Source organism: Mastacembelus armatus, chromosome 10 (assembly GCF_900324485.2).
Source record: "Mastacembelus armatus chromosome 10, fMasArm1.2, whole genome shotgun sequence".
Taxonomy (NCBI): Eukaryota; Metazoa; Chordata; class Actinopteri; order Synbranchiformes; family Mastacembelidae; genus Mastacembelus; species Mastacembelus armatus.
The window spans coordinates 5,861,076-5,886,297 of record NC_046642.1 but is presented as its reverse complement, the minus strand read 5'-3'; the positions used below and the strand labels follow the sequence as shown (position 1 = coordinate 5,886,297).

At 37.0% G+C, this 25,222-nt stretch overlaps 1 protein-coding gene across 2 annotated transcripts in view; it reads right to left on the bottom strand.

Annotated features, from left to right (window-relative positions):
* The window catches only part of lingo2 (leucine rich repeat and Ig domain containing 2), a 177,520-nt gene extending 175,297 nt beyond the window's left edge, over positions 1–2,223 (bottom strand). For both annotated transcript variants that reach the window (XM_026330463.1, XM_026330464.1), the window contains exon 1: positions 1,564–2,223. The gene's annotated coding sequence lies outside the window, so the exon portion shown is untranslated. The remainder of the gene's footprint in view (positions 1–1,563) is intronic.
* Positions 2,224–25,222: the final 22,999 nt, after the last annotated feature.

Genomic DNA, 25,222 nt, shown 5'->3' with positions numbered 1-25,222 from the left:
TACCATGTTTCTCGACATAAGAGGCGATGCGTCAGTCCTACCATGGTTAACACTCAATAAAACATCAAAAGGGATGAAGCTCAGAGCTCTGGACATATACACACCCACACAGATACCACATACACTCTTGAACTCCCTTTCACTCTTACAAACGTATGTACACAATAGTACACATATTTGACATATACATACTATAGATGTAGCTCATTAGGTTAAATGAATAGAACAGGCTGAGCAGATGAGGACAAAATCTCTTTCAAGAGGAAGCAAACACACCCTACACCTCCTGAATGCTAAATGTGATTTCAATAGAACATTTGTGCACAGCATCTTCCTGCAATCGGGGAACAATTGGCCATTTAAGCCACTTATAGCCAGGCAGCACCAGATACGCAGGAGCTGTCATCAACTTCTGATCAGACTCCACTCCCCCCAGTGGATGTTTTGCAAGAGCAAAGACACTTCTTTTGAAAATTTTATATCCAGAGGCAAAGGCATTTAATAGCCACTGTTGTGCATGTTACATGAGGAGAGGGGCATTATTATTGTCTGCCCAGACCAAAGTTGGTGATTGGCAGCTTTGACAGGCTATTTGTTATTCAGTTATTTTAAATATTTCAGTGGACTGACAGGATGCTCATGCAAGCATAAATATTTCAGCCACTGCCTTACAAAACAAGGTAGCCTTGCACTTGTCTGGTATTGATCAAGAGGGCAGTAGATTCACTCTTCCCAAAAAAAGAACACATCAGCATACCTTAATCTTTTTTTCTGTATACTATCTCCTAAAACAACTGTAATGTCCATCTGAACAGGAAATTGGCAAATGTCATATCATCATATCATCACTTTTCTGTCTGGAGAGAAGACACTTGAGAAAAACTGAGAAAGACACATGGGAAAGATTAATGGAAATGCACGAACAAACTTACATATACAGCGAAAATGAATGTGATGGTATAATGTAGAGGGTCTGATATAGGGTAATAATGGTCACAATCAGTTCTCTGTGAGCACAGATAAAAGGGACAGAGGAGCCTTTAAAATGCAAAGAGGCACTCACCATTATAAATAAAATGTGGCCACTGTACAAAAGTAATTCCCTGTGCTCAGAGATACTAGTCGTTGCAAAGATGAGGACAAACAGCCACTGCAATTATACCCCTTCCACTAGCAGCCTCCCCTGGTGATAACCGCTATGTAGCTAGGAAGTGAAGAGATGAATTGCTTTGCAGACAGCCATCTCCCCTCTCAGCAAACACACATGTACAACTATGCAGATACGCATACATTCATTCTTCTCTGCACAGGACAGTGGTCTTCCAAAAGACAGAAAAAAGCAACCATGTTCTCTCTAAGCCCAGGGACATGTATTGTATTACCAAGACATCTATCTCAACTTTGCACTTCCAGTAAAACTGGCTAAATACAGTCTAGGATAAGACCCATGCATGGTTAACATCTGTATCATTCCTGCTGGGATTTTCAGCTCCGTAATCTGCCCTTTTCTCACAAACCTGGAGGGTGCTATTAATGTACAAGAGCCGGTGGATGTGTCCTTACCTTGAAATATCATCCAGAACCTGATAGTCCACAAAATGAGCTGTATGAAATGCAATGCTGGTCTGCAGCAACAAAAAAGGGCAAAAATCCTCCAAGTCTTTCAGCTTCAGAACCCAATTCAAAGCCTTTTTTGATTAGAACTTTTTGTAAATAGGATGTCCTTCATTGATACTGTACATAATCCATTCCTGTTTACTTCCGTGGTTCAGGGGAAATTTCTTGTGGGTTTCTTCCCCCTAATATTCCACTTTGGCACAGTGAAATAATGTAATGTATTCTAGTGGAAAATGTATGTGTGAAAAAAAGTGAGAAAAGAGGCACTGTATGATCTCTTCTGGTGCGCACTACCAGTTCCACTTCAATTGAATCCAGCCAGTCTTCACAGCTCTCCCTCCTGCCTTCAGGAATGAAATTCAGCATCCGCTGTTCATCCCCAACAAGGGGAGGATGTCCCCCCTCGATGGAAACTTTCAGGCACCTCTGCCAAAGCTATAAGGGCTGACAGCCGATTCCACTGTGTCCTGATTGTTATTTTCCTCGATATCCTCCCTCCTCAACAAATTTTTTCCCTTTCTTTCTCCAATTTGCCTGCTACAGAGCGCTCTCCTCTCCCAAATAGGGTCTCACAGAATGGATCCTGAGAAAGCTGTGGAACGAGGCGAGCCGCTTGTTCTCCCGCTATCTCTCTCCCTCTCTTTCAGTCTCTCGCCTTCACCCTCCCTCATACATACTCCCACCCTGCTTCTCACTGCACCTCCCCACCCTTTCGTTTTCTCTCTCCTCCTCTGCTTCCCTCTCATACACACAGACATCTGCACTTTTGGAGCTCTGGCTTTGACAATTACTGCTGTGCCATTTCTAGCCATGTCAGACAGATTCACTGCCCATACTTCTTACAAAACTAAATTTTTGATAAATACATAAAATTAAATACATCTGAAGAAATGGAGCAGCAGCATGAAAAAAAAAACCAAGCCAGGAGACATGCTAATCTTTCTTCAGGCTAGTTAAATATCACTAGCACTGATGATGGTTTGCTTGTCGCTAGCATAACTTTTTTGTTTAGTAAACTCAGTTAAATAGTTGTCAGTCTGGCTAACTGTCAAGAGCAAAAGAGCAGAAAGATGAAAATAGCAAGCAAGAGATTAGCACACTGCAAAGAAACAAGCACAATACATGTGCAGTAGCAACCGTATAATTATATAATTAGCCACCTAAACAAGTTGCCAGAAATTCTGTTATCACATGTACATAACACAGTGATTAATAGTCTAGAGGTATAGCGAAAATAAAAAACAATGTGAAAAACAATTAGAAACAAAATAAAATTCTGAAATATTTCTGGAAATGCTTCCCACACACACAATATCTCACCTTCCCCACATGTATTTAGTGAGAGACCATTTATGGCATACTCATTTTGTACTGTATGACAATACATGCTGTTTTCTCACACCTACTGTGAATAACTATTACTAAGGCTGGGCAATTATCTAGCCAATGCTGGACTTCATGGTCCAAGTAAGGTTGTTTTTTCTATTTACTGCTATGTTTTATCCTTCACATGTTTATCAATTAAGAACCCCCAAATCATGACAACCTGGCAATCATATATAATTGTAAAAGGACACATAGGAGTATGCTGATTACATATTGGTTCCTTTCACACTTGGTAAGAAATTGTTGACCTTGATATGGTTAAGGCAAGGTTGCATCTCCTCAACACCTTGTCATGAAAGCTGTGACCCTCTGGCAGGGTTATTTGCACTCAATCATTCACATACACCCAACAAGGAGGGTTAAGTCCGCAATGTCATTATGTTTTTTAAAACCAGAAACAAAAAAACCCAAAAATAAATAAAAATAAAGCCATCTCACATTCGGTATTCTCAATTGAATCTATTATGTGCTGCATTGTTTCCCATTCCTCAAAAAGTGTAAAGCATTTCACAACCTGTCAATCAGGCATGGCAAGGGTCTTGTTGGCATGGCCATCACAGACAACCCTGTACTATTACAAGGGAATGACTATGTGCATGTTCCTCAACTGTCTCTGCCTCACAGAGCAACATGACCTGCAGAGTCTCTCAGAAAAGTCTTCGCATTTTCTCCCCTACACACAGACATGATGCAACACTTTTCAATGACATGAAAAAATAAAACAGCACCCACTCCTCATCTTCTTACTGCCCTTTTTAAAATAGAATGCTGTATTCATTTACCTTCAAATGGATGCTGCATTTTCATTGCCAGATGGTACAATGTGTAGCTGAATGATTAGACCATTTTGACCAACAGTTACTCAACTTAAAAATGTCATGAATGTTCTAAAACTGACAGCAGCCTTCGATATTTATCACAAGTGTTTACTGTGAAAGGCAAGTGTCTTTACTAAAATATTTTGCGGTCTTTCTCTCATTCTCATTCTCTCTCTCTCCCTCTGTGGGACAGCTTGCAGATAAGCCTGGGTAAGCCCTCTGGGCTGAGGCAGCAGCACGGCCCTTCCTGAATCTCATTATCGAGGTAGTACAGTTTCCAACCAACCAACTGTCCACTGTGCAGACCCAAACCGGCAGCAAGATGTGTAGTCATAAACCAAACAGCAACAGTAAGATTAAGATCCTATGCAAAACTTAATAGCTTGTATTAATTACCGCAACATTCCCAACCTAACCTGAACAGTACCCAAACCATTATATAGCTGCCATCCATCCGTTAGTGCCATTGTCATGCATGTCTGGTAACTGATCCCTAAATTAGAAATAAACTAATGAACTGTGTTATTTCAATTATTTAAGAATCTAGATTATAACCCGTCAACTTACATCTCTTGGTAAACAAATCTGTTGAAACTAGTGACTATATTGTCTAAAATAAAACCGTATGCCCTTTTAAAAGTAACATTCAATAATGGATCTAAAATGATTTAGAGTCACTAAAATGCTATCCAAACTCATCCCTAAACAAGACAGATATATTCATTCAAATCTGGCAATATTCGAAATTGGTCCAGAGTGTGAAGGAAAAGCAGCCAACAAGTACTCAACACCTCTGGGAATATCTTCACAATTCCAGGTGACTACTTCATGTTGCTGACAGAGAGAATGCCAGAAGAGTGCAAAGCAAAAGGTGGCTACCTTGCAGAATCAAAAATATAAAACATAAAACATTCTGGTTTACTGAATACATTTTTTGACTGTATAACATATTTGTTCTGTCTTAATTTCTATGATTTCAGTATTAACATATAGTGTTGAAAATAAAATAAAGGAAAAATGAATAACAAGGTGTGTCCAAACTTTTGACTGGTAGTGTAAATCAATATTAAAAAATTACAGAAAACAAGCACAGCATATTCTCCTAATGGAGGATGTTTGAGCTGTTTGGCATTTCTAAATGTATTCTCTAATTTTAATGCAGACATGACCTGTGCACTGTAAGATGTAAAATTAAAAGGTTTTTGTATAAACATTCATTTTGGATCACAAAAGAACATTAACAATAAAATGTCATACTAAAAAAGGTACTCATCAGGCACAGAAATAATACTGTTTAACACAGTCAGACACACCTGTGTAGATGAACAGACAATGTTCAAACATGAATATAAATATGCTTATATTCTTTATCATAACCTCAGCATGATTAAAACCACCAAGATAAGACATAAGATTAATGTGTATGTAAAGTCCTAATACAGAGGTAACACAGACAAATAATGTTGATGAAAAGATCCAGACACTGACTGAACACATATTAACTCAATTTTATTTATACAGCACATTTCAAGCAACCATGTAGTTGACATCACTGTGCTATATATAAAAAAGCTACCATAAATACCTACAACAAAGACATCCAATAAAACAATAAAATGCAGTGTGTCACCAAAAACTACCTGGATCTTGGTATTTCCAAGCATAGAATCCAAGAGGACCCCCCAACACCTTATCAGTGTGACTTACAGACAGTTGCTTCTCCATAAGATGGAAGGGGGCAAGTCCACTAAAAGCTTAAAAACTATTTTAAGCTGATTAAAGTTAAACATAAAATGTATAGTATTTCAGCAATAATCCATTTAATCAACATTATTCCAACGACTTTACCTGCTCATTTTAATGAGTTTGAGGGCTGTTTTCTAAACAACCAAATCACAATATGATTGTTTTTGCAACAGATACTACACATCTTACACTTCATTATAGCATAACAGTTTGAAGACTCCCATTACCCACCTTGCAGAAGAGACCTTTGTAGCTTTCTGGTGTTTTAGGGATGCCCATGACCCTCAGATTTTGGGTTTAACCTCCACAACTCGTCCTCCTTCCTCCTCTGTTTCCAGGTTGTCCTTTTGCTGTTTTTCAGCAAAAAGCAAAGACAGTAAGATTTATTTCACGTTAGCTTCATATAAATGGCAATGTAAATGTAACTTTTACATAACCTAGGACTCAGCCCTCATTTATGCATTAACATGCTTTAAGTTTTACGTTGAACACCTTCATTTCTCAATCAGTACATCTAAAACACGGCAGAAACAACCTTAAGCGTTTTAGTACATTGTGTATGTTCACTGATTTCCCCGTCTGCAAGGACATTAACTAGCTAGTTAACGTTAGCGTTAGCCAAACATTTAACGTTATATAACTTACAATTTACTCGTTTAACTTCACAATAGTTTTATCTCTCAGTTGCCATTTAACCATATCGTTACGTGACAATCCTTATAGTTATCCAACTTTAGTTAGTTAATTACCAACCTATATTTCTAACCTATAATAGCTAGCTGGGTTAGCTAACTGCAAGCTAGCTTATGCTAGTTAGCTAAAAAAAAACAACGTAGTATTTAACTAGCTATCTATTAGCTCTTTGCCATAACGTTATAAGATTGGAGAAATATAGTTTATACCTTTCAACGTTATTTCCACTTCTCTTGTCAGTTTTACGACATGATTTTTATTCAGCTGCAGCAAACACTAGCGTTAAACAGGGGAAAAGCAAAAGGACGTCGAGCGGGATCCTGAGGTTTTTATGTGCTTGAGCTAAATGACACGCTCTTCTTCTGAAGTCCTGTTGGTCTGGTCTTAGTAGGCCACCAAGTGGACTGAGGGGGGACGAGACATTCTCAGTGAGATTATTCAGTGAATATTAAAAAGACTAAACATAATAATCCTGTGTTAAATCTAGATGTTTTACATGTTTAACATCACGGTTTTTAATAGATTAGAATAGATTGTCACTAGCAGCTCATGAGGACTGGTAATGTAAACTTTTAAATCTCCTATATTCACACATTAAGCCAATTTTTGAAGGACTTAAATCAAACCAAGCTGCTTTCTTCATGCAGTGTTTTTCATTTTGCCTGGCTCTGGCTTCAGTGAGGTCTATTAAAGCTTGTTGCTGCAGCCACTGCTGCACTTTGACATGCACTTTTCTGTTAACATCATTATTTTACTAGTATACTCTCTGTGTCACACCACTGCCATGAGTCATGAATTTCACACATCCATCCCATTAAATGAATAAAATTATACAAAACATGAAAGTTGGGAGCTTATTTTGGGACTGTTTTTGGCTATGAGGCCTCATAACCAAGCAGCATTTTAGTCTATTTAAAGTCATTCAAGCACTGTCCACTCTGTCACCATTATTCGTAATTCATTTTTGGTCATTTTGGCAGTATATTAACTGTTAGTCTACTTTCAAAATGATGTCACTAAGAACAGTACTACAGTAAAATGTATTTTTCCACAGATTTCAGAGCCGTCAGTGGAGCTACATTCTGAAAATATTAAGCCTTTTTTTTGCCATCCAGAGATAAACCAAAATGTTTCAGTGGTTCAGTCCATGCTTTCTCTGGAAATGGTTCATGTGTTTACAGTCCAAAATGTTACATCAGGTCTGTTTTTGTGATCAGTTGATCTGGTTGTAGGTGGCATCACTTCTCATCTCTACCCCCTCACAATGTCAGCCACATATCTGCATCAACACTATTAGCAAAAAGGCAGTTGTATGAAACAAATTACTGCCCATGAACCTGACTGGCCACTCATATCCATGAACCAGTGGCAATGCTCATGCTCCATGGTTTGTCTGTTCTTGATTTTCTACCTATTTGTTGAAGTCTAGTGATTCTGGCTGCACAGTCAGCCTTAGCATTTGGAATGATTAAAGCTTGGGATTTCCACAAAACATTGGCTGACACTTTTAGCCTTGAGGTAAATGAAATGGCTCATCTCCACCCCATTGATCAACAGTGGAATTGAAACACTGACATGTTAAGGGGGAACTAATTGAGGGGGGCATACCTCATTAAGCCTCATTAGAATAAAGATCAGAAAGACACACGGAACATTCCTCTGTAAAGTTATGGTAAAATTGCGTGTATAGGCAGGAAAGGTGCAAAATAAAAACAGAAGTGAATAAACAATCTGGTTAATACAGAAATATGCTGAAATGAACAATGTCACTGTTAAAAACAAACTGTATTACACCAAGGAAAAACATGCACATAACTCAGAAAACCTTTAAACAAATGTCAGGAGATTGCTACAAATGTGTAGTGTAATGTATATACCTGCCCATATATTGATGTGTTTGGAACGGCTAAATTATAATCAGTATACACTTATCCACATACAAAGTATATCAGTGATTAAGTTATATTCATAAGTGTGACTTCCACTTGGCCCTTTGAGGAAAGGTGCTGTTACCGTCATTACTCTCACTTTTACTCATCTGTAGCTTTAATAATAAGGGGGTTTAGAGAGGACAGACAGGGCTGTCCAATGTGCAGTCCTTCATGGATTTGCAGACTGATGTAATTCAAGTAGCAACGCCATCAGAGTAAGGCTAAGCTCTGACCTTGGTTATGTAATCATGTTGCTTTTAACTTTAGTTTTTGTGGAGCTTTCTGACTGCAGTGTCCAAGCATTTCTAACACTGTTACAGCACACCTGTTATAAACTCAGTGGCAGAGTGAATGTGGATAATAATTAGGCTATTTGATTGTTCCTGAGGTGTCCGGAAGTTTGTGTGGGTTTAACCTCTATCACCTGACTGATTCTATCCTGTCTAATTTACCCTAAAATCATTTAGTTTGTAATTAAAGAGTGGGGTAGGTATATGGAGGGGTTATGCAAGAAGGTTCCTGGCACAAAACCCGGCAGGGGCCTTTCTGTGTGGAGTTTGCATGTTCTCCCTGTGCTTGTGTGGGTTTTCTCCAGGTACTCTGGTTTCCTCCCACAGTCCAAAAACATGTATGTCAGGTTGATTGGTGACTCTAAATTGCCCATAGGAGTGAGTGTGAGTGTGTGAGGTTGTTTGTCTCTATGTGGCCCTGTGATGGACTGGTGACCTGTCCAGGGTGGACCCCTGCCTTTCACCCAAAGAGAGCTGGGATAGGCTCCAGCAGATCCCTGGGACCCTGGTTAAGGAATAAGTGGGTATAGATGATGGATGGATGGATGTTTCTACATTTGTTCATATTGTCAGTACTATCATTTTAAAACATTTAATTTAGACATATTTATTGTTACTATAGTATCCAACAACTTGCTGCACTAAATGAAAACTTTTCAAGTGTATCTAGGTGCAGTGGTCATAGTGAAAAAGAAAATAAGCTTACAAAAAAGACATGAGATATTAAATGCTGGTCAAAACATTTGTGCATAGGTATTAGTTTTAATTTGTTCATGGTGCAAGTCTCAAAAAGAGATTAAATGCGCTTAATTCAGCATGGCACATCTTCTTTGAAACAATAGTAATTTGACTAATTAAACAGATCTCATTTATAACCCATTATGGCAACAAAATTGACTGCTGTACTGAGTCAGAATCTCCAAGTGTGTTTTGCGGCTTTGTTTTGCCTCCTGGAATTTACATTAAAAGGTCATGTTTTTTAAACCAGCAGTTTTATAAACAGTCCATGAAAACCTGAGTCATAATTCTGTCTAACATCACATATCATGTTCATCACCACATATATTTCATTCAACCTGGCATGATTCATAATACCATGTAATGTCATATCCTCTAGGTGGTAATAAAACAACAAAACAAAATTTACATATTATCAAATTTAACAAATTGTTTTAGTTTTAATATAAAATACAATGTTTGTGTGGTGTCAGGAAGTACTATTTTAGAATAATATAACGTCCACACTAGCAATAGGGCCTATGTTGCCTTTTTACCTGTTTTCTGTACTGTGGACATTTTGGTTTGTACGTTTGATGGACACATGGAAAACATCCATCTATCCATCCATCCATCCATCAACTATTACCTAGAGCTTATCCTTCCAGGGCTCGTAGCCAACCCCAGCTGATGTTGGACAAGAAGCAGGGTACACCCTGACTGATCATCAGTCCAACAAAGAAAACATTTTGCCTTAAAAACAGCTATCATTAACAAATTATACAGCATTACATTAAAAAAAAAGAAAACAATAACTAGGTGTTTGAACTGATACACCTGGCTCTTACCTATTGATTGTTATAAGTCTGCCAAAAAATAGCCTTCCTTTCATGAGTGTGTGTGTTTGAGTGTGTGATTGTTAGATTAGACTGTTGGTGTTTAATTTACTTGATGAAAAGAAGAGAGGGAGAGGTAGGCATCTAGATCAGACAGTAAGATGCAAGTCTGCTCTTTTTTCTGTCTCCTTTTTGATGCTTTCTTATGCAAAGTGTTTTCTTTAACCTTTGCTTTGCTGACAGACAAGTGGATGTTTCACTTTCTGAAAGAAAGTTTCAGAGCTGTGTAGACTTCACTTGTATATTCATATCTCTCATAATAATTAGATATTTTTGAACAAGATTTTTATTCTCTATCATAACTTTGCATCATGTAGGCAAAGTGTGTATGTATGTATGTAGCTGCAGCTTGGCCAAGAACTACTGTTCTGGGAAACAAAACAGAGAACTTTGATTCAAATCAGCTGTAGCTTTGAAATTGCTTAGTGGGCAGTTGAAGCTTCATGTGAGCCTCAGACGAGCTTTGGAGTGCAGTGACGCACAGAACAAGGGCCATGTATTTTGTCCTTCATTTCTTACTGTGTAGTTGTGCTTTGGCTGGAAAGCTTAAGGGAGGGTAGTAAAAATATAATGCCCAAGGTCTAATATTACTTAAATATGGGCATGTTAATATAGTGTTAAGATCAACCCTGAAAAAACTATCCTTATGGCTGTCTCTACACATGATGTGTACATTATGTGTGAATTCTAACATTGCAGAACAGTTACAATAGTCAGTCATTCTGATACACCATAGCTAAAATGCATTCAAAGCCTTTAGCCATCCATTTCGCTATACTGAATATTCAAAGAGCTGTATTTAAAAGTCATTCTGCTTGCATTACTTTGGCATTCAGTCAATATGACCCCACTCCGACCCCAGTGTTAACCACCTGGCACTGCCTGGATACCACCCAGCTTCCTGATTTACTGTACAATAATCTATAATTATCTTTCAAACATTGAAAAGGTTGTCCTACTCTCTTGTGTATGAGATTCTGCCTGAAGTGCTGTGTTAGGCAGTCAACAATTGCTGAATAAGTATATGCTAAAGCTCTGGGTGCTATGATATCATAAGTATGTTTCTTTAATCAAGAATTATCCAAGGAGATAATAGCTTCAGTGATAATAAAACAGATATAATGTGGTGGCTATTAAGGATTAAACATCTAAAGATCACAAATGAATGGACAAGTAAGCCCTGAAGACTCTCCTGTCCTTCACAACTGCTGTCTGCTCACAGGCACGCATTAATACTCTAATAATCCTCTCTGACTTTTTGCCATTTAAAACATATTGTATTAGTAGGAGTATGCATAAATTCATCTCAAAATTGTGATAGCATGCCTTCTTTATAGGCAGAATTAAGACTATTAGCTACTTTCAGTTCTATATTGGGTTTATTATCAGTTGCATAAATCAGTGATAATCAGTGTTTTTTTTTTCTTTTGTAGAAAACTGATGTTGACAGAGGTGTTGTGTTTTTGAACTACTCATCTCCTAGCAAGATACCCTGTTGTGCAGTTATTGGAATATTTAACTGGTTGCTTACATGTGAATATCACCAATTCATTAGATGTTATTTCATATTGGGATTTGAGAAAACACACCTAGCTCTTCAAGTAGGACCTCCATCTTACAGGGCTGTTTTCACTGTAGGAAATGCACACGTCTGAATTACAACTGAATCTGAGGTAAAAGATTTTTCTATTGTTCCTCGTAGATATTGTACTCTTATTAACTCAAACTGGAAAGACTCATCATACGGATTACACTGTCTCAAAATAAGTTTCAGATACAGTTTATAAGCAAAAGTGTTGACTAAATCTTGGTGCTCCTTTGTTAATTTTGGTAAAAAAATCTGTCAAGCTTTCTTGAGCTTGTGACATAATACCTAAAAAATATATTTTGTCACTAAATTAAAATGTTTTAAATACCAAATTATACATTTGTTTTATGGATATTCTTCCAATATCCATGTTTGGAAACTGAAGTATTATTAGACACAGCAGGGTTTGACTGCAGTCAACACTATCAACAGATGTGAGACAAGATGTGAAGCAATAAAGGTGAATTTTTACTCACCTATTCATTGCCCTGACCTGCTCACTCTTTTCACTGCACCATATGAAAAACACCCTATTTACTACACTGACACTGAACACTGCTGGTACACATAATAAGGCTGAGTAGTTGTATATGAATGTGATTCTTAGAACAGTGAACATAAAACATGACCAACAATTGTAAATGAAGGCAAGGTCATTTCAGCTTTCATCTGTCTAAACCATCTAAGCTCGTCATGACAGTATTTGGCAGTACTTTCTAAAGTGCATGTATAAATGTGCAAGAAAAGCAGATTAAAGCTTCATTCAATGACTGCAAGGATATTGCACTATAAAAGTATATGTTTTATTATGTATTCTGTACATGTACTTTATTATGTGCCTTCCCTAGTAGTTAAATGCTGGGAAGGGACATTTTAAAAGATATGGGTGGAACCAAACTGACAAAGTTTACTGAAACACCCTTTCTGACAGTACATTAGATATTATTCACAGAAAAATAAAAATCTCACATAGGCCATATTATATCCCAGAAATAAAAGAAAACAGTTAAACATGTTTAAACTTTTACATTTTATAACAATTTAGTAGCCAGAGAGAAATATATTACCATATAATTATCATCACCATGTGTTTTTGAGAAATGTGAAGTAACCCAGGTCCAGTAATATAATACAGTTCTTTGTCTAACAGTTGTCCATATGTCCCGTTGTCAGGTTGTTCATTCCATTTTCATTCACTGATTGATTCACTCTGATGTTCTTTATCATATCCTGCTCAAAACTGTGTCTGGTGGCTCTACATTAGTGTTGCAGATTTTGTGCATCTGACTGTCCAGTATTGGTCACTAAGGCTCTAAAAGGTACCGCACTTAATCTACTGCCTTATTTTTTTCCTTTAAATGAATGTTTTTATTATAGTGTTGATACAGCATCACAAATAAATTAACAATTATAAACATTTTCTCCTTATTTTCTATCACCAGATGCCTTTTCCAAGCTGTTGACATTGCAAAGGGACTGTGTTTACTGTAAACTATGGTGATAGATAACAACTTTGGAGTGCATTAGCCTTATAAAACCCAGGTGAACTTCATTCTGCTCCTTTTAAAAAAATCAGTAGAAAGAAGGTTGATGTCAACATTTAAGCGTTCATTGTCACTGACAGTGTTTGACTTTTCTTAATGTTGTCACTTTTTAGTTGCATTATTATGCCTGAGCTTATCAAACGTGGTCTCTGTGCACAATCTTAAGGCCAAAACTGAGTAGACGCAATATTAATTTTTGAGATGTTCTCTGTATGACTATCCTTACTTTTCTGTGTACAAAAAAGTAAATATATAACTAGAAATACCCAAGGACCTGCTTGAGATAACAGTGCAGCAACACAAGTCAAAAACATGCCACCTGTCAATGAAATTTAAAAGCAAGCTGGAAAGAAGAAAACAATTTGACAGAGGAGCTGAACTCTCTGAAGATAAATACATGACAGCAGGTGTGATTGTAACCTTGAGACAAAAAAGATTTACATCATAGAAAGTGCTTTGGTTCCTTGGCATTTGCCATTGTTTGGCATCTGAGATACAATATAATCCAGGCATGAGTACACTGTCATATTTTATTTCTTGTACCAGTTTCATCTGGTCTGTCAGTGGAAACATGCCAATGGAAACATTCAAGCTTTCACAATAGCTCAGTGCATGGAAAGCTGGTGAGAAGTTTTACAAATACCATGTTCATGCTCCTCTGCTGTCCTGACACTTTCATTTGTTGGTGGAATTGACATGGTTAATCATCCTGGTGCACAGCAACTGTTAAATCAACTCTAAGGCTGTTAATTTACCACTAAAACACATTTTAGTGTTGATTTAACAGTGGCCATTTTGCTGTGTGATCATGAAATGATCAATCAATGAAATCAGACATCAACTAAATTAGCAACAGTCAACCAAAGCTGACTGTAATAGACTTAATATGCCATCAGGTAGGTTGTTGTGTATGATGAAATGCCTGAAGTAAGTTATGACTACAATTATGGAAGCTAAAGTGATGATGTGAGTGAATGTGTCTCTATTACTCTTTTTTTTTTTTATTTAGTCTGAGCACCTAAATGAATGAGCAGCCATCTTGCTATCGGTGTCCATGCCTTTGATTGGACAAACAGGATAAAATAGTGCCATAAACTGTTGTCTGCTAAACAAGTGAATAATGAAGTTTTAGATCACCAATTAGGGCCTCAAATATTAAGCCAATAGATCAAGGTTTTTACACAGGTTTAATACATCTCTGTGGGATGATCAATTGTCATGCACAAATTCACAGCTATCATTGAGGCTCATTTGTCAGTGTGAGCTTATAAAATGAAAAATTATATCTGAATGAGAAAGCCTTTGCAGTTCATAGGCAGTGTGCTCTCTTTTTAGTTTTGTGTCTTCTATTTGGTGTGGTAATCCAAAGTTATGTTATTTCCCACATGCATTCTCATTTCAACTGCATTCTCATCACCGGTGGCACTCAGGACAGCCGCCATTATTTATTATGGCATAATAACTGCACGCCTGCCAAGTTAGAAAGTGGTCAATAAGAAAAAGTGGCTGTGAAAGTGCTTCATATTAAATGTGTCAGTGGTTGCTGAATATAGAGTGTACCTCACCACTTCACTGAAGTGAAGAAAAATTGCATTTGAATCAGGTTCACCTTCAGACCTTATTTGATCTGTGTTAGTGCTGGGGTGTAGTGATTAGTCAAAGACTCCTTTTGTTTGCATCAGAGCTGACATAGGAGTGAAGACCTGCAAGCCTGCTAGGAGTTCAGTCAACACAAGTTCAGTCTTGACTCTGGAGAGATAAACATAAAAGCTGAATTATAATAAATAATAAATTATAAGAAGTACAGCATGCAAGCTCTATTCTGCTCTTGTTTTTAATAGCTTAAATATTTGCTGAAGCCGTAGAAAAACATTCAGTCCCCCCACAAGTCTGTACTTCCGAACTGCTCTGGGAAAGCGAATGTTGAACATGAAAGGGAAGAAAAATTTTTTTGATCAAATTATATAAAGTACATGGTAAAAAAGGAATGTATCAGTGACTATTATATAGTTTTTTGGCAAAATTGTCTAAGAGGTATATTTAACTAGCTTTTTCCAGAGCTTTGGCTGCTTTCTGCTGCAGCAGTGGTCTTTTTCAGTGACTGGGCCTGGCTCAGGTATTATTGTATGATCTAGAGCAGTGGATACCAAATGGCATAACATTGAAAAGTAGCTGTGGAGCAAGTCCAGGTGTGCCAAGGTATTTTGTGATAATCACACACGTTTTTCAAAATTTTGCAGTTTCATCTCGCCCTCTTGTCTGTGCCATTAGGCTTTAATGTTTTCATGTGTCGGGTTTCATTGGGTGTGATGTAGAGGAATTTGAATTACATTGTAAAATGTTGCATGATTAATTAAATTTTATTTAGTAAATAAAAATGAATGAGTGTTAGAGGGTGATAACACATTTTATAGAAGATTTTGCATAGAAATGAATCCATTCATTCATTATCTATTCTTGCTTATTCCTAATTAGGGTAACGGGGACCTGCTGGAGCCTTAGATATGTATACAGGTGTGTCTTAAGATTTTGGCTTGCCTTGGACACAAAGTTTAGAAATTGCTGATCTAGAGTCAGTCACATGAAAGTCATAGCCCCTGTGTTGGTTCTGGGATGTGAATAACTTGATCTTTCTCCAGCCACTGATCAAAAACACCAATGACGATGTTATCAAAGTTCTATCTGCAGACTCATATTCAGACAACTTTATTGATCCCAGAGGGAAATTGTTGCTTTTTACAGTTTCTCTCAACCCAAGTAATAAAGGAAAAACTCCAAAAGTCTAAAAAGTAAAATTATTATATACACATATAGAAATTGAAAATAGTTATAAATCAGTTTACTGCAAAAATAAGTTTTAACAGCCCTAAATATACCTATTGTTGCATGACTATGTAATGTAGTTTAGTCTGATCTAGATATTTACAATCTTGAAATAATTAAATCACCAGTCTATCTCAGAGCTGACACATAGAGACAGACAAGTTAGAGTCACCAGTCAACCTAAGCTGCATGTCTTTGGACTGTGGGAGGAATCTGTTGGACCCAGAGAAAACAAAAGCAGAGAACATGTAAGCTCCACACAGGCCCTGTTCGAACCCAGAACCTTCTTGCTGTAAAGCAACAATGCTAACCACTGCTTCACCATGTCATCCCTAGCAGAAACCCAGACATGTCAAAAGTAAGAAATAGAAATCAGCAGAAAATTACATCATTTGCTGTTTTCCTCCAATGTACAAAAACCTTTCAAATGGCTTATGTGTAGGTAGTGGAGGTTATAGTCGCCTCAGGGTAAAGTGGGTGGATTAACTACTGAATCGCTGCTACTGGTGTGACAATAATCATGTATATTTTTAAATACCAGGGGATGATTTCAAACTGAATTTGGTTAAAAATATTCCCTGTTCCGGATCTTGGAGCTCATAACATTTTTTATGTAATAGAATTATAGCTGTCATTATGAATTTGGGGTTGAATGTTGCATTGAATGTAAGCCTTCCAATCCATGTTTGACAGGGAATAGTTAGTAAGAGCATATACCTAAGTCATTGTTATCACTGAATATATAATAAATTTAACCTGAAGGAGCTCAAAGAATTTGATGAGCAAGCCCCCCACTTTGTGTCTGGGGATGAGCTTGATGGCTCCTTTGCTTGAATGCAAAATATGGTCTTTAGAAAACACTAATTTGCATTTCTACACTCATATGGCATGCTTTAGTGGTAGGTGTACAATAGATAATCTGCTTCAAATACAGGTATTCCAAATTACACTTTTAAGAATGTGAACAGCACATAAGTGGTAGAGATAGATAATGAAATGTATTGAATGTTAAACTTTCTTTTCCAACATGTTCCAAAAAGCAGAAGGCAAGCTGAGTTTTAAATAAATATTGGGTTGATGCCAACATTAGAAAGCTGCAGCCACTGATTTTATTATTATTATGCCTTTGGCTATTTCTTCCTTCATACTATTCCCATAATCTTCTAATCAACCAATTTAACCAGTGATTTTTATTACACAGCACTTCAGCAATGTGCATTTATTTGTACCCACATTTCAAGATCCGGAGGCTCAAAGGTACTTCAAACAGTGGCTGGATACACCCTTGTAGTTATCACATTTTCTATTTCTATGCACTTCATGGTCTGTTTGATGTTATTCATGAGCTGTAACTGAAAGTAATACAACTGCATGGGGCCAGAAAATGCTTTTGAATACAAAGTATGAGCTGCTGTGCTGCAGGATCGTATACATACCTGCTCCCTTAATAATGGATTGGAATTAAATGCCGCCTATCAAGCATTACTGTGCCCTGCTCTTTGTGCCTTATGAAGTGGGGAGTAGAGGTGGGGTTCTCAGCTATCAGGTGAAATGTTTTAAATTATTGATTTCATAACGGATAAACTCTTATTATACATTTAAAAGTGATGCAGTTTTTGTCAAATTTAAATGATAGCACTCTTTAGTATGACTTCAGCGTGTCTGCCCCACAGCCTGTAAAGAAAGTAAATGTGATGTGTACATATATTGTACCACATGTTGAATGCATGAACACTTATCAGCAATGTTTCAATAGATAGTCTCACACTGTGAAGTTAATTCATCAACTCTAGAGGGAAGATGCATTTATTTATGAGGCAAACAAAAAATGATAACCACAATTTACAAGTCTGCCTGCAGGAAATCACATTTTGTTCAGATAATTTAATGACCCATTGTCCTATTCAGGCCCTGCTAAGATAACATCCCTGTTTGCTGCTGTGTGTTCTGATTTTATCTTTTTTTTATTTTTATTCCCCACTTCATATTTCTCAAACCCTGTATCCTCATTTGTCAAATGTCTGCAGAAATTAAAAAAAACTGAGTTGTGCAAATGAGTTTGAGGCTTTATGTGTGAGCTAAGACAGTATATATTAATATATTGCATGTGCATATATATATATATATATATGCACATGCAATATATTAATATATACTGTCTTGCTTTCACTTATGGCCCAAGAATAACAAATGCAGTTAAGGGTGGTTGAGTCAATTTCTGAAACACTGCTTTGAACCCAGAGCATGAACTAGAGGTTTTATAATACATTCCTCATCAGGCTGTGGGTGGAATAGATTAGCCACTGCTGCTATGCGAAGTGGCTTTGTCGTTTTCTTAAAAAAACTGCAGGAGATGTTAAGCTTTCTGTCTCATTATCACTGCCACCAAAACAATTCTAAACCCTGCTGCGATTCCTGTGGCTCAGCAGGGTTGGCTGCATACTACAGTATATGCTCATGACAAAGTGGGTAAAAGTCATATTAAAACATTTGCAGCATGCGATTTCCCCTTCTTATTGCACGTCATTGCCTTTATCTTTCCACTTGTACTTCCTCTTTATAAAGCAGAAATGCCCTAAATACTGCCTATTAAACATTGCTGATGTTGAACTGGTGCTTGGGTACTGGCTGTTCTCAGTATTGGCTGCTGTTCATTTGGTGACTGCTGCGGAGGAGTATATCAGTACTTTTCACTTCACGATAGCCATGCTACCAATTCATCTACCTTTTTGGAGGGATGAGCCAAAAGACAAGACTCCTCCAAATGATCCTGTGTCAGTCTGGAGTTTGCAGGATGGACAAAAAGGTTCCTCACTCTTTTAACTGCTAATGCACCAAACTACCCCTAATGAGTTTATGCTTCCAGATTGTTGTTTAATGCAAAAACCAGTGGAGCACTGTGGGAATGTCTCCCTTTGTGTCCTCCTATTGCATTTTTTAAAATCAGCTTTGTGCAAGCGTTGCCACTATCAAAGTGCAATATGCCTTAACACTCTGTTCATGTCAACATGACATACAAAGCTGATTATCTCTGGCTAGAGAGTCATTTGGTCTTGTCACTGTGGACCTTGCAGCAGCCATATTGTCCTTTATGAGATTGTTGGCTGAGCATGTACCAGGCTTGGGGGCTTTATGCTGGCTAGTGCTATAATGAAAGTTGAATCCCACTACAAATGTCCTTAATTATGATTTTGTTTCCTACTGTTTGATAGGACAAGCCTCCAATAACACTGAAGCAGGGATATGTCAGCTGGGACATTCACTAGTGCCTATGCTCCCATTTCAAATCAGAGACGGTCCTCACATCAAAGGTATTCAAAGAATGTCTCTCTGGTCAAAGCAAACAACAAACAAACATATGAAGCAGCCAATCACGGGTGTTCCAGCTCCAATGAGAGGAGCTTATTTCTAAAGTTAGGAAAATGGATTGGAGCAGACTTTTAGAGTGAGACATAAAAGCAGGGATTATGCTGCACACCTTTATCGCAACAAAGTTTCAATACTGATAACAAGTTTGGTCACCCAGTTTGGATTTTATCATCCCATGACCCATTATCCCTTATCCCTCCCTATGAATGGCTTAGTAGGCCCTACTAGTTGACTCAGTTGGTAATTTTTATTATGCCACAGACCTTCACTGACATAGGAACAACAATAAACACAGAGTTACACTCAAAAACTACATCCTTAATCATCCAAGCACTTCAGGGCTGTGATGTGGTCTGGGATAACAAATTTCACACTGGTCTCAAACACCAGTCTCCTGTGGGAAAGTCCTGTGTTTGATAACATCCAGTTTGACTGCTTTGGTGCCGTTATGAGGATGAATATGAAAAACATTTAATAATACCTTGAGGACTATGGTTTTCAAAAGACACATTCAGGACAAGCTGTCCCCACACTGTGTACATGGCTGCTGGAAATACCAATGACTGTAACTTATTGCACTTTAAAAATGAGCAATTTGAATGCCAAATGTTTATTAAATTTAATTTATATTACTTGGTTTTTCATCGGACTTGTGATAACAGGTATCCTAAGCTCAGTATGCTTTTAATGTGTTTTCAACAACTTCTCAGGAATAATATACATATTGGACATGGACCATTACTATGTCTAATAGCTGATGAAAAGGCATCAGCAGTGACCGTCTAAAAACCGTTGCCACTGAATTTAGGCAGTTCCTACCTATGCATTTTAATGATTAAAAAACTCTTAACACATGGTATTAGTTGCATTTAATTGCCTATATTATTTTACTTCTTGCTGTTTTATGTTTTTGATTACTCATTCCATATTGGATGATGCTGATTATTTACTGACAGAGCTTGTTCTGAGAAAGGCTTTATTGTGAGCTAAACATAATATGAAATAACTTAATAAGCCTTGATGCAAGGTAATATGAGAATATGGAGTTCAAATTCCATAATTGCTGTAATATTTTAACCACATTAACATCAATGCGTTGGTGTGTTCATAAACATAGCATATATTGCCTACACTTGAACTTGGCTATAGTTATATGTTTAACTAATGTAGGGCAATTAATATGAAATAGTTCTGACGGTGATTAAAGCTTTGGTGCTCCGGATCAAGATGTTAGACATCCAGGAACTGTTCACACTGTTGTATGAAATTAGGTTTTGATTTGATACAAACAGCACCACACTGATTCATGCCCTTGTAAGGTTATGGTGTATAACAATTGATAAATGTCCGACATGTAACATAGCATAATGGCACATCAAATCCTATATATAAACAATATTGGATAAAAGCATGCACATCACATCTCATTCATGAGTTGTCTTGATAAGGTGATAGGGTATTTATAGTCTGTACATACGACATGTTTTAATGTTCAACGATGGGAAGCAGAGGTGACAGGATTTTATCCAACCTCTCCACATAACCCATTTTAATGAGGCCTCATTGGACTGACAGTCTGATAGAGGTCAGTTTGATGTTGTGTAAGGTGCAAGGAGACATCACAGATTTCATGGTAAACTAGGCCAAGGTCAACATAGAGCCTAAGCACTTACTGCAGATGCTGAGCACAACACTTGAAATGTGTCGAAAGGCAGACCTGTACAGGATGCTATTGGCAAGAATTCACAATACAGCTGGGAACTCTCTCAATCGAAATGGAGCCAAAATGTGGAAGCTGTTTTTCTTTTCAGAAAGCATCATTTTCTTTCTTTTTCCACAACTTTGGGTAACATTTTTTCTACAGAATTTTCCTTAAATATTAGTGTAAATCCAAAAATGATATACCCATTTGTTTATATGAACAGCATTTAAGAAACTAGTGTTGCCTATCATGCCTGCATAGAAAACAGACTGAAATGTACGTTAATATAAATTAGTGACAGAATGGTATTTTGTTCAGCATTCTCAAATGGCATTTACATTGTAAAGTTGCAGCTTATAGTAAATTTGAATAGCAACATCCCTAAATTTACTGATTAAATGAGACATAGCAGCTTCTTCCGTTGCATTTTAAAAACTGGCTTAATGGTGTATTTTTGACATTAGTTGTCTGTGTATTTACTGTAAATCATCACAATTGAGAAGAAACGTTATGTCTGATTCTATGGGATTATGCTTTGGGATAAATTTCTTTACAGCACAGTAGAACATGAATTGCTAAGACAAATCCAAAATGCTACGCTTGTATTCTGTGTCTTCATTCTTAATAACAAGCTTTAGCAGTCATTGGCATTACAGTGGGAAACCATACCTCTCTGTATATAGGCCACCTCTCTCTATATATGCAGTATGTCAAACACAAACACTACCTGGGTTGAGCAAATCTAAATCAAACATGACAGTCCCTGCTCTTTGTGCCCCCCTTGGTCAAAAGCTAAGTTTGGTGTGAAGACCTTCACTTTCTGTCTATGCTAAGAAGATACACCCTTGTCACTCACAGTCTCTCCAATTCAACAGATCAACATGATGGCTCCTCATGAGAGCCCTCCAGTCCCTCCTCCAGGCTGGATGCACTCTCATCATTTTAGATAACAGTAGCTTTTCATCAGAAGACAGGAAGATGCTACCCAAACCACAATCCATTTCAGTCATTTCAGAAGCCAGATGGCACAATCACATGGCCAACAGAGTAGTGCTAAAGATGTTTCTTTTCTGCAGAAACATGTGAACACACAGGCACACAGTCTCTTATTGCAAAGTAAATAAACAAATTAAAACATTAAAAAAAAAGAATGAAAAATGGGCATCACTTCAATTTCTTGTCATCTGTCTGGCATTTAGAACTAAATAATACCACACTTAAGCAACTGCTTTGTCAAAGAAAAACAGTTTCAAAACACTTTCTCTATGACTGCTGTCAGATGTTTTTCTCTGATGTCCTTTTTAAGGAAACACATGACCTTTGTGCAGGGCATCTTCATTTGTTGGCTGTCTTTCTTTATCTGCCTGGTAAAAGGTCATCTTCTCTTTGACAGAATGGAAAAAGGCATCACATGTAGTTGATTAATGCTGAGCTAACTTTGCTAACTAAGTGTAAAGTGTGTATGTTTTTCAGCCAATATTTATCTGCTATCTGTTACAGTAAATAGGAAATTAATATTTATTTAAGCAGAGTAACAGAGGGATGCACTTGTTTATCTTTCTATTGCTCACTAATAAGGTGGGAACTACACAGAAAACATAATGACAGCAGTCTTTCATAGAAGATGTCATGCTACAAAGCACAGTGGAGACGTTTGCATTAGAATATAGCCTAGGCAGTCAGGCACATAGTTTTAAAGCTTATAAACTCAGAAAATTCTGATTAAAGATAGTTGAAAATTATGCTAATTATCCTTGTATAAGATTTATACATATATTTTGCTTCTGTATTACTATACTAAAATGCTTCACGGAATTGCATTAAATGCAAACTAACAGTATATATCAAAATTAAAATTTCTTCATCCAGACCAGGGATGATATTTTAAGTGCTTATTACATGTTCTCTCTATAAATATAATTCCTATCATAGCAGTACTTTGGTTCTTTAAGCACATTTTTCTGAAAATATGTTTGTCCTTTATGCAAAAAAGCATTTTTAATGTAGGGCTTGTACTTGTAATTGAGTAGTTTTTATATTGCTGTATTTCTAATAACTGTAATAGTAATTGATCTGAATATTCGTCCAGTACTACATTACTACTGCAGTACTGTATGCATTCTGCTTATGAACAATGAAATCATTTCACTGCTTGGAAAAATGATTATATCAAACAATGCCACTCTTAGAGTTATAGCTTAATAACCCCAGGTCCTGGATTAGAGTACCAGTATAAAGATGCTATGACTTGCATGTTTACCCTTCACTTAACACTGTTGCTGATATCCATACAGGAGCTGAACTAGACATATGGAGGAGATACACTGTATACACCAGACTCACAATGTTTTTTTCAGGAAGAAACAACCAACCATACAAACAAACACACACCAGAATGTGTTTTGAATGAGGATCAGCCAAGACTGACAGCTATGGAAACTACTCACAAGTATCCATACTGATGAAATTTTGTTTTATGTTGTGCAGAGTAGCTAATAGTAAATATAAGGTAATCATTTCCTTGATTTTTTCATTTATTTAAAAATATCTTATCTATGTGAGTAATCACACTGTAATCTAACAATGAAACATATCCTTAATTATACAGTACATTCTGTTTGCGAATGCAATATTACTAAAGAACTTCATGAATGCTAATAGGGTCCTATAGATGCCGAGTACAGAGGAACACTGTCTGACATTTGCAGAGGTTTTGACAATTTTGTTCACATACATGTGTCTTTGAAACACTGACCCGTTCAAACAGGGATAAACGTAACAGTGCTGCACCCTGATGCTGACAGCTGGCATGCTAAGTTTTCCTGCAACCTCTCCTCATTAATTCAGCTCAGGTCGATGGTCATCTTGAATAAAACAGAGCACATGGACACCCCCGCAGCGTGCTCTGACAGTTATGTTATCATCAAAAATTATTATCATTCTAATAATGCTTATGTTTAACAAAGATTTGTTAGATACTGGGGCAATTAAATTACCTCCTACTACATATAGAACCTCCTACCTCTGTGGAATCCATTGTGCTCATCGCAATGTGGGCTATTTTTCAAATCACTGCATTGCCTGTCAGAGTAGAAACCTGCCCAGGGTGGACTAGGTTGAATAAATCAAAACTAAAATTTACACTACTATCCTTACTTCTAAAAGGAACGTGTCTAAACATCTAAAACTATACCACATCCACATCAACCACAGGAATTAACCAGAAGAGAAAAATATGGTAATAACTATAAAGCCACCGATAGATAGATAGATAGATAGATAGATAGATAGATAGATAGATAGATAGATAGATAGATAGATAGATAGATAGATAGATAGATAGATAGATAGATAGATAGATAGATGACAAACATTGCAAAAGATGAAAGTCTTTCATGTGCACATAGTGAAACGCTCCATTCAAAAAAGTAAAAGAAATCAGGGGGATTTTTATTTTTCTCATGACAGCAATATAATAATCCATCCCAGTGTTATTTTTCCTTTTGTAGCTTTGATCCAAGGCTGAAGCCTCACCGCTACATACAATAACGTTTTTCAATCTATTGTCTGATCATAATACAATAAAGACTGTCGCTTTGGCAGATCACTGATTCCATCTGTGTTGTCTGTCTGTCAGCAGCACTACATGCTAGGACAATCATCCCCCAAGGTTTTGGAAACAGGTGATGTGTCTCAAGGACATCAACAAGTCTGTGTTTGTGTTGAGCTGCAGCACATGTCTGACGGCTTTTATTCTCTCTTCTTTCTTGGTTTTCACGTGTGATTTTCTAAGAGGCTCTTTGAAATGATGATAACTAGGCACTGATGAAAGTGCTGTCAATAAAATGCATGATCTTTTTAGTTGTTACATACAAGTATTTAATGTTCAATGTGTAGAACTGATGGCACTAGTAATAGCTTTTCTGAGAAGCCCAATGTTTTTCCTTCCATCCTGGGAATGAAATGCTCTATATAAATAATGCTCTGCTTGCTTTGCTAGTATTATATACCCTGTTGAGCATTGTGTTGGTAGGGATAAGGGACTAGCAAAAGCTTTTTCAAGGAATTATCCTGAATAATTGTTGGTTTAAATGTAAGGCCT